The sequence below is a fragment of the Pleurodeles waltl genome, chromosome 8 (genome assembly GCF_031143425.1).
Source record: "Pleurodeles waltl isolate 20211129_DDA chromosome 8, aPleWal1.hap1.20221129, whole genome shotgun sequence".
Taxonomy (NCBI): Eukaryota; Metazoa; Chordata; class Amphibia; order Caudata; family Salamandridae; genus Pleurodeles; species Pleurodeles waltl.
This window is the reverse complement of record NC_090447.1, coordinates 285,310,281-285,323,885: the sequence shown is the minus strand read 5'-3', so window position 1 is coordinate 285,323,885 and position 13,605 is coordinate 285,310,281.

Here is a 13,605-nt window from a genome sequence, read left to right as displayed (position 1 = left end):
TTTCTTGCGTCCCTTATTGCCACCATGTGTGTACTGTATTTAATATATGGTGCACCATGGCACAGAGTAGGGGCAATAGCATCAACATTTTTTACGCTATTTCATACTATGCAGGATTAGAGACACACATTTTGGTGCTAATCCTCCAGAGTACATAGGGACCCATTGCAAAAAAATTGTATGCCCCCTTTTAATGCCTGCTCTATGCAGACATTAAAAATAGCCACTAGGAACGGTGCAGTTTAATCTCTTAGATTCCACTGCTCCATTTTTGCGGCCCTCCTAACAGGTATAGGAAAGTACCCACTTTTTGGCATGGTTACCCCCATTTTCTGCTTGATGTCAGTGTGTTCACCGGGATCCTGCTAATCAGGACCCCAGTGATTATGCTCTCTCTCCACTAAAGTTTGCACTGCATACTGGAAACCCAGTATTTCACCCATAATTTGCATACTGGTGCCCCCTTATAAGTCCCATATATATGGTACCTAGGTACCCAATGCATTGGAGTTCCAGGCGATCCATATGGGCTGAAGCAATTCTTTTGCCACCCACAGAGAGCCCATGCAAAGGCTTCTACAGGACTGCCATTGCAGCCTGTTTGAAAAGGTGCTTGCACCCTTTCACTGCCATTTACACTGCACCCGGTCACTTCTGAGTCACCCCTATTGCAGGCCTTCCAGCCCTGAAGGCAGGGTGCAGAGTATCTGTGTGTGAGGGCACCCCTAAAATAGCAGAGGTGTCCCCATGACCTCCAGGACCATTTCCCCAGACTGCGTGAGTGCAGGGAGTGTGGGGACGCCATTTTATGAGCGTACTGGACATGGGTCACTACCTATGTCCAGCTGCATAATGGTTACTCTGAACATAGGAATGTTTGGTATCAAACATGTTGGAATCATACCCCAGTGCTTTTGCAAGCATTGGTTGTATGATTTAATGCACTCTAGGGGCTTCTTAGAGGACCCCCAGTATTGCCGTCAGAGCCTTCTGAGGTTTTCTGCTGCCACCCTTCAGACTGGTTTCTGCCCTCCTGTTGCTTGAGCAGCTCAAACCCAGGAAGGCAGAACGAAGGATTTCCTGTGGGAGAGGGATGTTACACCCTCTCCCTTTGGAAATGGGTGTTACATGCTTGGGAGGGGTAGCCTCCCCAAGCCTCTGGAAATGCTTTGAAGGGCACAGATGGTGCCCTCCTTGCATAACCCAGTCTACACCAGTTTAAGGACACCCAGTCCCTGCTCTGGCATGAAACTGGACAGAGGAAAGGGGAGTGACTACTCCCCTGTCCATCACCACGCCAGGGGTGGTGCTCAGAGTTCCTTCTGAGGGTCCCTGGGTTTTGCCATCTTGGATTTCAAGTTGGCTGTGCACTCTGGGAGCATTGAGAGGCCAGTGCCAGTAGGTGACATCACAGCCCTCCCCTGATAGGTGCTTACCTGTTTAGGTGGCCAATCCCTCTTTCAGAGCTATTTAGGGTCTCTCTTTTGGGTGGTTCTTCAGATTCGGATTGCAAGACTCCAGCAGGAATCCTGCATCCTTTACTTCACCTTCGTACCGAAGAAACTGCATCTGGACCCTCCAGGAACTCTACAAACTGCAACAGAGAAGCAAAGACGACTTCTGCAACATTGTGTCTTCAGCTCCTGCCAACAACTGCAATGGTTTTCAGGTTGTGCATCCTCCGGCGACTGCCTGTCTTCAGCCTGCACCAGAAGAATGAAGGAATCTCCTGTGGAGTGAAGGAGTCACTCCCCTGCTTCAGCAGGCACCCCTCTACAGAGACAACTGGTGGCGTGGATCCCCTCTCCTGACAAAATGCCTGGATCTAGCAACACGGGTGGTGGACTGAAGTGGTCCCGATGGTCCTGATGTCCAACTGTCCAGCTTTGATGGAGGTAAGAGCTTGCTTTCCCACGCAAGACAGTACACCCATGCACCACGTTTTTTGCAGTTGCAAAGGCTTGTTGACATCCTTCCACAATGTTCTTCATGCACTGTGCAGCTCCAACCCTCAGCCCTCCTTCATCCGATGCACAGCTTCCTGAGTGGTTCTCTGGCAGCTTGGAATCACTTTGTGTAGTGCTGCATGGGCCTGCTTTTCCACCTTTGTTGTCCCCAGGCTGTGGGACTCCTGTGCATGCTGCATCATCTTCTGAGGGCTCTCTGAGTTGCTGAGAGCCCCTCTGGCTCCTGCTCCTGGGTAGAGTTTACCAGGTCCCTCCTGGTCCCGGGCAGCACCATTTCCCCTACCCACAATTTTTGCATGTGCCAAGGTTTATTGGTGGAATCCAGACTGCAACCATCTGTCCGTCGTGGGGCATCATCTCCACCGACCAGGAACCCAGTTCCGTCTTCTTGGGTGCAGTACTGACTGTTGTTCTACATCAGTGGTTCTTCTTTTGCACCTTCATCCGGGTTAGCAGGGGCTCCTGTTCTTCCTGGCCTTGCCAGTGCTTCTTGGACTTCTTCCACAGGTCTTCAAGTCCAGCAATCCATTGTTGGTGTCTTGCAGTCTTTTCTGGTTCTTACATTATCTTCTATCTTGTGTCCTTGTATGTTCTCAGGAAAGTTACTGTGATTCACTCCTGCTTTCCTGGACTCTGAGGTGGGTTCTATTACTTACCTTTGGTGTTTTGTAGTACTCCCAGCGTCCCTCTATACACTACACTTGCCTAGGTGGGAAACCGAATTTCGCATTCCACTTTCTTAATATACAGTTTGTGTTCCCCCAGGCCCATTTTTAACTAATGTGATTTTCAGTATTTGCACTGTTTTCTAACTGTTTTTACAGCTATTTCTGCATACTAGTGTATATAATGTGTCTATGACTTACATCCTAAGGGAGTATAGTCTCTATGGTATTTTTTGCATTTGTGTCACCAAAATAATAATCTTTCATATGTGTGTGAGTACTGTGTGACTACAGTGGTATTGCATGAGCTTTGCATGTCTCCTAGTTATGCCTTGGCTGCTCATCCACACTACCCTTAGAGAGCCTGATTTCTAGAGACTGACTACATTTCACAAACAAGGGATAACTTGACCTGGTATAATGTGTAAGTACCTTAGGTACCCACTACAAACCAAGCCAGCCTCCTACAACAGGGGAATGCCCCCCTTGCATAAATAATGCCTCACGCAGGCATAATATGGCACTAGGGATTACAAAGTAGAGCAATGCATGCATTGCGCCACTTTTTAAATAGGTTGTGGTGAATTTGTCCTCTCTGGCCCACATTAGCATCATAAATAATTATGCTAATGCCACAAGGAGGCGCTAGGCCCTCTTAAATCTGGGACTTATGCCCTGATTTATACTTTTTGGTGCAAAACTGGGTGGGAGTGTTCTTAGGGCCTGGGAGGGTACCTGTGGGCTTATTCCATGGTTTTCCACCATGGAAATAGGCCCCCATGTCCCCTAAGGCCTGCCCTGACCCAGGCGTTAAATAATGGTGCAAAGCAAGCTTTGACCATTATTTGACCCCTCCTCCCCGTGCGTGATTTTAGAAAGGGGGATTAAATATGGTACTAAGCCCATAGTCTTTTTTTGCACAGGAATGCCTACTTGGCATCTCATTGACGCATAGTAGGTTTCCACATCCAAAAAATTACTTTAACTCTAGCGCCAAAGTATAAGTATGAAGTTAGTTTTGCACTGAATTTGTGTTAAAAAAATTATGCAAACTTGGCGCAAAACAAGTATAAATATGCCCCTTAGCATTTTAGTGACTCCATGAAACTGCCCCTTTTTTCATGTTTGTCCTTTTAATTTCTGAGTCTTATTGCTGGAGTTTAGGCTTTCTCATTTGGGCACTGCGGTCTAGTGCCCAGTGTAGGTTCTCTGAACCCCTACAACTTGTAGAAATTGACTAATCTCTGATTGATATATTTAAATCTCCTATTAGGCCACAGTATATGGTGTACATATCACTTGTGGACTGCAGCACTTATTGTGCCATTCAGTAGTGTGACAAGGAAAACATGGCTTAAGTCCTATTGTTGTAGCCTGACTATCACTGTTTAAACCTGCACTAAAACCTGCTAAAATACCCACTTTTGACAGTTAAAAACCTTAATTTTAAATATTAGGAAGCCACCCTTCTGTAGGCCTTGTAGTCCACAAAGTAGGGTGCAAGGTATTTAAAAATGAGCATGGATAAAAATTTATGTTAACATGTCCCTACAATGGCAAGGCTCAAAGAGTTATTTTCACCATGGCAGGTTCAAATATTCGGACGCATATTTAACCTAAAAGTGCGCAGTATGATGCTGCACCAAAATTGGCAGTGCTGCACTATGTCACTTTAGAAATTTTGGGATGTGCTGTATTTATTATAATACGGCACACCTCTACATTTCCCCCTGTGCTGGCGCTCAATTGAGCAGCCTAGCGCCAACGCAAGCATCCTTGCACCATTGTGCAAGGATGTCTGCGTTGAGGGGTTTGATTCTTTATTTGCAGGAAGGTGTCCCTTCCTGCACATACAATAATCATTTCTGTCATTTTGCTCTGTCTACGCGTGCGGCAGAATGCTGTAGAAAAAGCTAAAAGTGAGGAGGAATAAAAATATTCCTCCCCGTTGTGCCACTCTAACGTCACCCCTGGTGTGGTGTTAGAGTTTGGTTCTAACTCAGGTTTATGAAAACATGTAAATCTGGGGCAGCGTCAAAATGCAATGGGTGTTGCCGTTGCACGCCCACAGCAACACCCATTGCACGACCCTTCCACACAGGTGCTGCATGTGAAGGGGCCATATTATAAGGTGGCATTAAGCCTCAAAAAGTGGTAATACGATAAAGGGCATAGCGTCACCGGAGCATCATGTAAAGTGCCCTTCTGTGGCACTAGGGGTTCATAAATATGCACCTGAAGGTACCAGCTACAGATATAATTAAGTCACTATTTTTCATAGGTGTTAAAAATCCAGTTTAATAGCAAAGTCAGATTTTCGATAAATAATACAGGAATGTAACTTTTTTTGACAATTAGGTGTCCACGATGATTGACTGTCTTGGTGTTCTCATGTCTGTACTGGTCAAGTTAGGGAAATGCCTTAGAGTATGCATTTAGAATTGATTTACATGTATGACTATGAGTATCTCTGAAGACCAAGGAGCTACCTGATTGGAAGCGCTATGACATCAGCTACTCAAGATACTTTTCAGCGCAGTTCCTGACACTCAGATTATGTAATCATGTAACATTTGTCATTGCTAAGGTCTGTCACAATCATTTTAGAAAGGTTTAGCATCTTAAACTCCACCTTATTTGGGGTCTAAATACTGGCACACCTGCAGCTGCCTGTCACAGTCTTAAATATGCCTCTTCTGTTCCTCATATATTGTTGTACCATCAGCAGGGAAATATCCGGACACTTGAGTTGTGAACCATTCATGCCATAGGTCAACTTGCATGGATATCTGTTCAATCCATGCTTGGGAGGCTCAGTAAATTGTTTTGAGTCCACAATACTATCTGTCACCTTTATCATGTTTGAGTCCTAGTGTGTGTCTTTCTTTGTGCCTGACAGTAAGCCATGCATGTCATTTGTTTCTGTTCTCATTGACATTACTTCTCACAATGTAGACATTTATATGAGTTGATTGAACACTGAACAATGAGCATGATGTATGTGATTATGGTTATTTTCAGTTCACTGACCCCATGAGAGATCCTAAGCCATTTGATGTAAGGGACATGTCATAAGGCATATGTCGGAGAAGTGGCATTAGTGAGGAGGTGTCCAAATTGACAATAGGTAGAAATTGAGACAATGACAGTCCATAGAAGATAAGTCAACACTGGTAGAGTGAATAGGGCACATTGCCACCTGTCACAACACAGGCATGATTTTAAGCACAGAACTAAGCACAGAACTCAAGAGAGGCTGGCCATGTGGCACAGACTGCAGCTACGGGTGGTTTTACTTGTGAATGTTGTTCCTTCCGCATCTTCATCCTATGCCTATGCCTTGTGGGCAAATGAGCCTTTTTTTTTTTAGGCCCATCTGTCTCCAAGGGGGGCAGAAGTCACTTAGACACCAGGGATAGTGTGTGTGTGTGTGTGTTAGTGGGGGGGGCGGCCCCTTGGGCAAGGGTCGCCCCCCCTTTGGGGGCACGTGTACCAAGGCCATTTCTGCCCCCTTTAGGGACAGATCAGCCTATTATATTTAGGCTGATCTGCCCCCCAAGGGGGGCAGAAACCACTAGAACGCCAGGTTTTTTTAAAAAATAGTTTAATTTATGTGGGGACATCCCCTTGGGCAAGGGGCACCCCCCCAAGGGGGGCATTGAACTGTTGGCCATTTCTGCCCCCCTTGGGGGCAGAAGCCACGTTGGCACCAGGGATAGTCTGTGTGTGTGGTTTGTTTTTGTTTGGGGGTGGGCCCTTGGGGACACACTACTAAAGGTATTTTCTGCCCTCCTTGGGGCAGATAGGCCTATTTTTTAGTAGGCTCATCTGCCCCTATGGCAGAATCGACTTAGGCACCAATTTCTAATTGCTTGATGGTGGGATGTTTGTCAACTGACGAAGTATTTGCATTTGTGATAATTTTGTTCCTCCTTTTTGTTCTAGTTCAAAGCTTTTGCTTTCTTTGCTGTGGCTCCTTGCGGTTTTGGCGGTGGTTGACCTGCGGTTTGCATAGTTGCATGTTTTAGGTAAGTAAAAACAATTTACTCCAAAGGAGTATTGTTGCCATGCATGAATGACGTGTTTGTAGGTGGTGTACTAAATGCAGGTTTGTGTGAAATTGTCCTTAGATTTGTGCACAATGATATTTGTGTTGTTGTATTTCTAATTTGCTTTTCTTTCTTTCCTTTTAGTGGGATATCATTGGTGATTGCTGTGTCTTTGCAGAGTAGTTGCTGGTGATTCAAGCTTTTTCAGGCAAGTGAGTGGTTTAGTTTTTGAGTTTATGACTCTGAAGAACCAGAACCTTATGGGCCTGGCGGCGCAGGGTACGCCTGAAATCTCCTTGGATTCACCTGCCTCAACTAACAGAGACACGGGACACTCTGTCAGGCGTAAAAGATCAGATTTTATTAGCTGCAGCTAGTAGTACACAAGGTATGTTCTCAGGAGACTGCCACTTTACTTTGTGGCGCACAATCTTATATACCGTATAAAAACCATTTATTAACTACATACACTCCCAGAACACATAGAAAGGAGCCAGTAAGAATAATGTAAAGATAGAACAGAGCCAATAGAAATGTCGGAAAACAAGACAGCACCAATAGAAGGAATTGGAAAACAAAGTATCAAGTGACTTAAGGTTGCCTCCCCTCCAGCTGTGTTTGTCACCCCTCCCTTGAACTAATTCATTAACCGATCCACAACGAAGTTGCATGTGGTGTGATAAGTTTGTGTGCGTTTGGAGGACAGTTGTGAAATGAGAGAATACTAGCAAAGGACAGCGAAGGCCAGACGATAAGATAAGATCGGCGGAGAATAGTGTGAGCCTACAGATAGTTGAAACAAGGATTAGAAAACCAGACAGGGATTAGTGTACTCGGTCAGACCTTAATACCAGCCTTGTAAAGATAGAGGAAGAAGGCTGTTTTGAACACCATGTTGCAGAATAAGCAGAAAAGGCAGAATGGACTTCGTTCGCTGTGCTGCCTGAGTGAAGGCAACATAAAATGGCGGCGGGCCACAAAATGGCGGGTCGATACGATCGTATTAAAAATCGAATTTCCTCAACTCTTACTAATAAAGCTATACTTTATTACTTATCTTACACAGTGCTGGTTGTTGGTGGTGCATTTGTACAGTTAATTTTAGAAGGAAAGATCATAGCTAGCCGCAGGAGGACCACTCAGCAGGTGGTTGGTATGCTTTTTGAGTCATTGTCTGATCATGATTATGAGACGGACTCTGCATCTGAGGCAGAGGAGGAAGTGAGGGATTCTGGCAGTGAAGTTTCTGCCGGAGAGGAATCTTCTGATAAGGAAGCCACACTCAGTGCAGATGAAGGGCCTGTTTCAGAGGAGGACAATGATGTGTCATTAGTGCAGCAACCTGGGGCTGAAAGGTTTCCCGTTAGAAGACCTGAACTCTGGGTTGCCCCAAACATGGAGCAGCCAGAGTTTCCTGCCTTTACTGGTCTCCCGGGGTGTAGAGTCAATACTGTGAGCTTTTTGCCTGTCAATTTCTTTGAGTTATCTGTGGATGATGTGTTTTTGGAAGAGATTGTTGAGCAGACTAATTTGTATGCGGAGCAGTATTTGAGGGACAATGCTGCAAGACTTAGGCCGCACTCTAGAGCTGCCCAGTGGATTCCCACAAATTTGGAGGAGATGAAAAGGATTTTAGGTTTGACTCTTTTGATGGGGTTGATAAGGAAGCCGTCACTGGCTTCTTATTGGTCTACTAGTCCCTTGATGGAAACAGCTATATTTCCTGCAACAATGAGTCGTAATCGGTATTTGCTTCTTCTTAGGATGCTGCATTTTATTGACAATGCATTAGCCTTGCCACAAGATCACCCTGATTCTGACCGTCTTTTTAAGATTAGGCCTGTCCTTGATTATTTTGTAGATCGGTCTTCAGAGGTCTATGTTCCAGGCAAAGAAATAGCTGTGGACGAGTCTTTGGTCCTCTTCAAGGGTCGTTTGGTTTTTAGGCAGTACATTCCTAGCAAGAGGGCACGATGTGGAATTAAATTGTATATGCTGTGTGAAAGTAGTACAGGATATGTGGATAATTTCTGCGTGTCTACACTGGGAGGGATTCCAGTATTGACCCGCCTGGTTGTCCTCCCACTTTTGGAGTTACTGAGAAAATTGTGTGGGAACTTGGTAGACGACTGTTCAACAAAGGTCACCATTTGTATGTAGATAACTTTTACACTGGAGTGCAGTTGTTTAAGGAATTGTTTAGAGTGGACACTGTTGCTTGTGGCACAATTCGTTGTAACCGGAAAGGCTATCCAAGGGAGCTTGTCTCAAAAAAACTTGAGAGGGGACAGTGCAGTGCCTTGCGGAATGATGAGCTGCTAGCTGTGAAGTTTTCAGACAGGAGGGATCTCTACATGCTAAGTACCATCCATGATGAGAGTACTTCCCCCGTGACTGTTTGGGGCCAGGTTGCTGAAGTGCGCAAACCTGTGTGCATTTTAGATTATAATAAGCACATGGGAGGTGTAGATAGAGTTGATCAGAGGTTGGAACCTTATACTGCTATTCGTAAGTCTTACGTTTGGTATAAGAAGTTAGCAATTCACCTCTTCCACTTAGCAACTTTTAATGCTTTTATTGTGTTTAAGGATAGGTCTCCAGAATCAAAGATGGCATTTGTGAAATTTCAGGAGTCAGTGATAAAGAGCCTTATTGTGGTGGAACAGGCCAGAGTTCCTAGAGAAGCAGTGGTGGAGGATGTGGCCAGATTGAAAGATCGCCACTTTGCTGAGCACATTCCTCCCACACCCAAAAAAGACTTTCCAGCTATGAAATGTAGAGTGTGTTTTCGAAGATGTATCTGGAGGGAGACTCGAATGTACTGCCCAGATTGTCCTTCAAAGCCTGGGCCATGTGTGGGTGGTTGTTTTAAGAATTACCACACCCAGAAGAATTACTGGGAACAACCATGAGTGTAAACTCATATCTGTTTTGTATTTTCATGTGTTCAGCTTCATGGTTAGCATTTCTCTCATGTACTTAGTTAGAGCTTTTGTGTTTGTAGTTTTGTTATGATTTCTAATTAGTTAGGGGTTTCTTTGTTTAAAAAAAGAAAAAGGGATGCCATTGTCTGTGGAGTGGGTGAGGGTGTACATAGTGTACATCTTGACTTGCTGTTGGCTACTGAAACACACTGCCAGCCAAACACCAGTCCACACACTGCCATCAGCTGGTGTGATTGTTGTATCAGGCATGTGGGCGTATGTAAGTGATGGGCCCTTTACAACCAGTATGTGTGGTAAAAATGACAAAACCTGCTCCGCTGTAATCAGGCGTCGCAGCACACCTGTGACACGCTAGGTGCCTCGGGTGGGACCCCGATGATGAAGCATGCCACCAACTTGGTTGGTGGGTGAGGGGTCTTTTTCACATAACCTAAGTGCTTTTCTTTTCACAATTTTAGTGTTTGGCACATCACAGACGTATGTAGAAACATCAAAATGATATATTATAAAACTACCTGTGTTGGGCGGGAGGGGGCACCTATGTTTTTGGTCCTGGGTGAAGCCTTCATCTAGGGAAACCTACCAAACCCAGACATTTTTTAAAACTAGACACCCCAAGGAGTCCAGGGAGGTGTGGCTTGCCTGGATCTCCCAACATTTCCTTACCCAGACTCCTCTGCAAACCTCAAAATTTGCTTAAAAAAGCATATTTTCCTGACTTTCGTTTGTACGATCACCGCTCCAGCACAAAATTCCTACTCCCCAGCATTCCCCTCAGTCTCCCAAGTAAAATGACACCTCACTTGTGTGGGTCCCCAAAGCAGAGTCAGCCTAAAGATGTATAAAAGAAGAATATATCCTTATCAACTCGCTGTGCTATCCCCTCTATCTCTACAAGTTTTGGGCCTTATTCTGTTGCAGGCACCTGGCCCACCCACACAAGTGAGGTATCATTGTTACCGGGAGACTTGGGGGAACGCTGGGTGGAAGGACATTTGTGGCTCCTCTCAGATTCCAGAACTTTCTGTCACCAAAATGTGAGGAAAATGTGTTTTTTTAAGCCAGATTTAAAGGTTTGCAAAGGATTCTGGGTAACAGAACCTGGTCAGAGCCCCACAAGTCACCTCATCATGGATTCCACTAGGTCTCTAGTTTTCAGAAAATGCACAGGTTTGGTAGATTTCCCTAGGTGCTGGCTGAGCTAGAGGCCAAAATCTACAGGTAGGCACTTTGCAAAAAACACCTCTGTTTTCTGTGATAAAATGGGATGTGTCCACGTTGTGCTTTTGGGCATTTCTGTCGCGGGCGCTAGGCCTACCCACACAAGTGAGGAATCATTTTTATCGGGAGACTTGGGGAAACGCTGGCTGGAAGGACATTTATGGCTCCTCTCAGATTCCAGAACTTTCTGTCACCGAAATGTGAGGAATTTTTTTTTTAATCCAAATTTTGAGGTTTGCAAAGGATTCTGGGTAACAGAATCTGGTCAGAGCCCCACAAGTCACCCCATCTTGGATTCCCCTAGGACTCTAGTTTTCAAAAATGTACAGGTTTGGTAGGTTTCCCTCAGTGCCGGCTGAGCCAGAGGCCAAAATCTACAGGTAGGCACTTTGCAAAAAGCACCTCTGTTTTCTGTGAAAAAATGGGATGTGTCCACATTGTGTTTTGGGGCATCTCCTGTCCGAAGCGCTAGGCCTACCCACACAAGTGAGGTATCATTTTTATTGGGAGACTTGCGGGAACGCTGGGTGGAAGGAAATCTGTGTCTCCTCTCAGATTCCAGAACTTTCTGTCACCGAAATGTGAGGAAAATGTGTTTTTTAGCCAAATTTTGGGTTTGCAAAGGATTCTGGGTAACAGAATCTGATCAGAGCCCCACAAGTCACCCCATCTTGGATTTGCTTAGGTCTCTAGTTTTAAAAAATGCACAGGTTTGGTAGGTTTCCCTAGGTGCCGGCTGAGCTAGAGGCCAAAATCTACAAGTAGGCACTTTGCAAAAAACACCTGTTTTCTGTGAAAAAATGGGATGTGTCCACATTGTGTTTTGGGGCATTTCCTGTCGCGAGCGCTAGGGCTACCCACACAACTGAGATATCAGTTTTATCGGGAGACTTGGGGGAACGCTGGGTGGAAGGAAATTTGTGGCTCCTCTCAGATTCCAGAACTTTCTGTCACCAAAATGTGAGGAAAATGTGTTTTTTAGCCAAATTTTGAGGTTTGCAAAGGATTCTGGGTAACAGAATCTGGTCAGAGCCCCACAAGTCACCCCATCTTGGATTCACCTAGGTCTCTAGTTTTAAAGAATGCACAGGTTTGGTAGGTTTCCCTAGGTGTCGGCTGAGCTAGAGGCCAAAATCTACAGGTAGGCACTTTGCAAAAAACACCTCTGTTTTCTTTCAAAAAATGTGATGTGTCTACGTTGCGTTTTGGGGCATTTCCTGACGCGGACGCTAGGCCTACCCACACAACTGAGATATCATTTTTATCGGGAGACTTGGGGGAATGCTGGGTGGAAGGAAATTTGTGGCTCCTCTCAGATTCCAGAACTTTCTGTCACCGAAATGTGAGGAAAATGTTTTTTTTTAGCCAAATTTTGAGGTTGGCAAAGGATAATGGGTAACAGAACCTGGTCAGAGCCCCACAGGCACCCCATCTTGGATTCCCCTAGGTCTCTAGTTTTCAAAAATGCAGAGGTTTGGTAGGTTTCCCTAGGTGCCGGCTAAGCTAGAGGCCAAAATCTACAGGTAGGCACTTTGCAAAAACATCTCTGTTTTCTGTCAAAAAATGGGATGTGTCCACGTTGTGCTTTGGGGCATTTCCTGTCGCGGGCACTGAGCCTACCCACACAGGTGAGGTATCATATTTATCGGGAGACTTGGGGGAATGCTGGTTGGAAGGAAATTTGTGGCTCCTCTCAGATTCCAGAACTTTCTGTCAGCGAAATGTGAGGAAAATGTGTTTTTTTAGTCAGATTTTGAGGTTTGCAAAGGATTCTGGGTAACAGAACCTGGTCAGAGCCCCACAAGTCATCCCATCTTTGATTCCCCTAGGTCTCTAGTTTTCAAAAATGTACAGGTTTGGTAGGTTTCCCTCGGTGCTGGCTGAGCCAGAGGCCAAAATCTACAGGTAGGCACTTTGCAAAAAACACCTCTGTTTTCTGTGAAAAAATGGGATGTGTCCACATTGTGTTTTGGGGCATTTCCTGTCGCGAGCGCTAGGTCTACCCACACAACTGAGATATCATTTTTATCGGGAGACTTGGGGGAACGCTGGGTGGAAAGAAATTTGTGGCTCCTCTCAGATTCCAGAACTTTCTGTCACCGAAATGTGAGGAAAATGTGTTTTTTAGCCAAATTTTGAGGTTTGCAAAGGATTCTGGGTAACAGAATCTGGTCAGAGCCCCACAAGTCACCCTATCTTGGATTCGCCTAGGTCTCTAGTTTTAAAGAATGCACAGGTTTGGTAGGTTTCCCTAGGTGCCGGCTGAGCTAGAGGCCAAAATCTACAGTTAGTCACTTTGCAAAAAACACCTCTGTTTTCTTTAAAAAAATGTGAGGTGTCCACGTTGTGTTTTGGGGCATTTCTTGTCGCGGGCGCTAGGCCTACCCACACAACTGAGATATCATTTTTATCGGGAGACTTGGGGGAATGCTGGGTGGAAGGAAATTTGTGGCTCCTCTCAGATTCCAGAACTTTCTGTCACCTAAATGTGAGGAAAATGTGTTTTTTTAGCCAAATTTTGAGGTTTACAAAGGATTCTGGGTAACAGAACCTCGTCAGACCCCCACAAGGCACCCCATCTTGGATTCCCCTAGGTCTCTAATTTAAAAAAATGTGGAGGTTTGGTAGGTTTCCCCAGGTGCCGGCTGAGCTAGAGGCCAAAATTTACAGGTAGGCACTTTGCAAAAAACACCTCTGTTTTCTGTGAAAAAATGGGATGTGTCCACGTTGTGTTTTGGGGCATTTCCTGTCGGCGGGC